We start from the raw sequence: 4934 nt of genomic DNA on the forward strand, positions 1-4934 counted from the left end.
ATTGTATGGAAATAAAAGTCCGTTATATAGAGTTTTCACTATACACTTATCATGAACAAATCAACAATTGAAAAGTAAGAGTTATACATTTCTTATTGGTTATACATCAATGAACTAACAGTGATGAGTGATGTGATTTTAACGTAAGGTAATAAGTGTAAGTATTGAGTACACTTAAACGTAATATAAGTGTAAGTATTGAGTACACTTAAACCTAATATAAGTGTAAGTATTGAGTACACTTAAACGTAAGATAAGTGTAAGTATTGAGTACACTTAAACGTGATATAAGTGTAAGTATTGAGTACACTTAAACGTAATATAAGTGTAAGTATTGAGTACACTTAAACATAATATAAGTGTAAGTATTGAGTACACTTAAACATAATATAAGTGTAAGTATTGAGTACACTTAAACGTAATATAAGTGTAAGTATTGAGTACACTTAAACGTAATATAAGTGTAAGTATTGAGTACATTTTAACGTAATATAAGTGTAAGTATTGAGTACACTTAAACGTAATATAAGTGTAAGTATTGAGTACATTTAAACGTAATATAAGTGTAAGTATTGAGTACACTTAAGCATAATATAAGTGTAAGTATTGAGTACACTTAAGCGTAATATAAGTGTAAGTATTGAGTACACTTAAACGTAATATAAGTGTAAGTATTGAGTACATTTAAACGTAATATAAGTGTAAGTATTGAGTACACTTAAACATAATATAAGTGTAAGTATTGAGTACACTTAAGCGTAATATAAGTGTAAGTATTGAGTACACTTAAACGTACAATTAGTGTAAGTATTGCCAGATAAATAAAAACTTTCATCAATATTAACACAAATTATCTCAATATTTATTTTACAATTCCTTTCCAACACAGATATAATTTCCCAGTCATACTTCTATTTACATAACAGTTACACTAAAACTTTATATTCCAGTAAAAAAGGTAAAAATATTCTTTAATTATTTTCACGATCAACAAAATAATTCTTTATCTTGTGTAATAAAAGTCAGTATTTATATAATTAAACTCAGTTACCGTCACAACAACTACATTATAACCCTGTAAATAACATAACTTCACCTGTATTTACTTCTTAAAGGGCTTGACCTATAATGGACGAGTTTTGTTACGAGTATGATACGAGTTTTGGTGTTATAGGTAGAGGAAGCTCGTCTGAGGGTTGGGTGCTAGTTCTATTGGGACTTGCACCATCACCAGTCACCATCACAGCGAGAGAGGGAGAGACTTGCACCATCACCAGTCACCATCACAGCGAGAGAGGGAGAGATTTGCACCATCACCAGTCACCATCACAGCGAGAGAGGAGACTAGAGGAAACTAACACCACTGTTGAAGATTTACACCCACCTACCATGACATATTTGCCTCTGTGACACCCGGGTCGTTATCATCGCCAATAAATCACTTGACGAATGTTATTGAATATACGTGTACATGATATTTTATGGTTAAGTGATACATACATACATATACTACATGGTGTGGTGGTGGTGGTGGGTGGTGGTGGTGGTGGTGGTGGTTGTGGGCGGTGGTCTGGGTTGAAGGTAGATGGGGTGAAGATGGGTGGGCGGTGGGGTTGGGTGGCAGGGTGGCGGGGCAGTGGGGTAGTACGGGTGGGCGGGGTTGGGTGGCAGTGGGTGGTGGGGCGGTGGGGTCGGGTGGCAGTGGGTGGCGGGGGCGGTGGGTAGTACGCGGTGGGCGGTGGGGTTGGGTGGCAGTGGTGAGGGGATGGGGGTACGGGTGGGCGGTGGGGTTGGGTGGCAGGGGTGGGGGGCGGTGGGGAAGCAGGTCAGGTCACGTTCATTCCTTGGTCGCTGGCTGGCCTACACAACTCCTTCTGATATTACGTTATTAGTCTTGCTGCTGGAACTGCATATGTGGTATGAGAGAGAGAGAGAGAGAGAGAGAGAGAGAGAGAGAGAGAGAGAGAGAGAGAGAATTGAGTACAGGAGTTATTTTAGGAATAATAATAATAATAAATAATAATAATAATAATAATAATAATAATAATAATAATAACAACAACAACAACAACAACAACAACAACAACAACAACATCAACAACAACAACAACAACAACAACAACAACAACAACAACAACAACAACAACAACAACAACAACAACAACAACAACAACAACAACAACAACAACAACAACAACAACTACAACAACAACAACAACAACAACAACAACAACAACAACAACAACAACAACAACAACAACATCAACAACAACAACAATTATAATACGACAATAAATAATGAACAAAAATATATAAACAATAATAATCTGGATCAACGAGAAACAACAATATTTACACCTACCAGAGAACCATAAAACACACACACACACACACACACACACACACACACACACACACACACACAAGTGGAGAATTATGTCCTGTGTCGTATCTTACTGACCATAGGCTGAAGGCGAGAACAACGGAAAGAATTAACAAAAATCCTTCCTCAAAATATATCTTTTATTTATTTTCTTAACTCGAGGACATTTTTTTTTTCAGGAATTATGAATGTTTTGGTGTGACGTTCGAGTGTGTTTGTTTGTTTGTTTACTATGAGACCAGATTAATGAGGTTTTGTTTATATTGTTTGTTTATGTGTGTGTGTATTTACGTGAGGCCAGGTTGTTTATACTCAGTTGATTATTATTCCCCCTACCCTCCCACCCACCTCTCCAGCTACACTTACCTCCCTCCCCCACCTCCCCACCCCCACTCATCTCCCCACCACTCAGTCCTCCCCCTCCCCACTCATCTCACACACACACACTATCATCCTAAGACCTAAGACCATTATCAGGCGGTAGGTGTGTGGTCTGGTGCTGAGGTCTAGGGAGTGTTTTGCCACCTGCCCCTGTTAAGATGTTTCTAATGAGCAGAATTCACACCTTTTGCTTTTTAACATTTCTAACTCATATGTGTGTTACTGTCTCTGTATGTCCGCCTGTCTGTCTGTTTATCTGTCTATAACGTCAGTATACATTTATAAAATACATTTCTATACAAAACCAAAGATGAAAATAAAAACTACATCCAAAACATGAACTGAAAACACCAACATTACATAGATTCCTGTACTTATGAACCCTTCTGATCAACTCCCATCAAAAATTAGACTAAAATACCATCCATTACATAATAACCATCTCACTTAACCTTCCACCAATGACCATTCAGTTTAAGCAGCCGACACACAGGGGGGGAGTTTGATTGTATAGACCGTCAACGAAAGAGGCGGTACACACCATCTTGCATAAAACTCTCTGTGTAAAATTGAATGAGCCGCCGTACTTACAGGCCGGGCCATGCAAAGTCACTGTCCTGAATAATAGTGACGGGAATTCCATCAATTTTAGGAGAAAGAAGGAAATATGATGAAGATGGAAAGGTAGAGAGAGAGAGAGAGAGAGAGAGAGGGAGAAAGAGACCATAAAATTGAGATGGAGTGACGTGCGTGTTTATCTTTCTTGCGTGTGCTTGTACTGCTTGTGCCTGTGGTCTTCAAGTGTGTGTGTGTGTGTGTGTGTAGGTGCTTGAAGATGACTGCTTGTTTCCTCTTGTGGTTGGCGTCTTGTGGTTGTCGTCCCTATGCTTGTGCTTGTTGTCGTCTTGCTTGTGGTAATAGTTTGCATATGCTTGTTTGCTTGTATATATTTAATGCTTATCTGTGTAGCCCCCTTTATGTTGTTTACTTGCGGTTTTCATCTCCTTGTTTGCTTGCGGCTTCCCTTTGCTTGTTTAATTGCGGCTTCCTTCTCTTGTGTGCTTGTAGTACTGGATGATCCCCGATACACTGAGGGATAACTTCAATCACCAAAACAAATAACCAAATCACCCTGTTATTGCCTCGTCTCTCAAGCTTAATCACACAACATCGAGGTTAAATTTGTGTTTTAAATATAAATCATAGCAAAAAATATTCCATGATCATTAAAAAAAAAAAAGGTTAAAATTACTCTTCTTTTTTTTTCTTCTTTTCCTAAACCAAATAATTATGAGAGATTTACTTCATATAATTATTTAATACCATACAGCGGTAAAGGAATGTATACATATATTAATTAACTACTTTGTGTATTAGTGATGTATTTAACTCTTTCGTGTTTAAAGTTATATATATAAATAAGAAACAAAATCTATATTGTTTGGGTAATATGGTGAGTCTTCTTCAGTAGAGTTAATAGTCGTTCATTATATACACTTTACCTCCACTCTCTCGTGGTATAAACACAATAGCGACCAGGTAAACTACGATGCTTGTTAGTAGCCACACACCTGAGCAAGTACGGTTAATTAATATGATAAATTCTATTATATATTATAGCCCAGAGGTAATGTACTTTTTCATATAACACAAAATATAAAAACATGAAGTTATTTTTACACATGTGAGTACATTTGTGGCTTTACTGTATATTTTTAATGGCGAAACTTTATTCATAAAAAATTTTAAATACAAAATATATGTGTTTTTTTTTCCTGAGGTTCTGTAGCGAATTTAATTGTTTTAATCGCGTTATGTTTATTAGAGTGTTAGGGAAAAGATTTAAATTATGTGTTTGTGTGGTTTTTTTTTTTATGTTTTCAAAGCAGTTGTTAGTTACCATGAGTTTTATTAGGTCTTGGGTCACGCTGAAGGAGAGGAATACTTTGACTCACTGCTATCAGAAACTTCAATAAACTTAGGCAGGAGCGGCTCTTACCGTCAACAAGTTTAACATAAGTTTTGTGTTGCCTTTACCGAGAGATGTGTGGCTGTCGGTACGGAGGAGACACAACATACACACACGGACAAGCTAGGTTATAAGGAACTACTACTACTACTACTAACTACTACTTTTTTTTTTTTTTTTTTTTTTTTAAATGGCCTCCAG

Source organism: Homarus americanus, unplaced genomic scaffold, assembly GCF_018991925.1.
Source record: "Homarus americanus isolate GMGI-L3 unplaced genomic scaffold, GMGI_Hamer_2.0 scaffold30535, whole genome shotgun sequence".
Lineage (NCBI taxonomy): Eukaryota > Metazoa > Arthropoda > Malacostraca > Decapoda > Nephropidae > Homarus > Homarus americanus.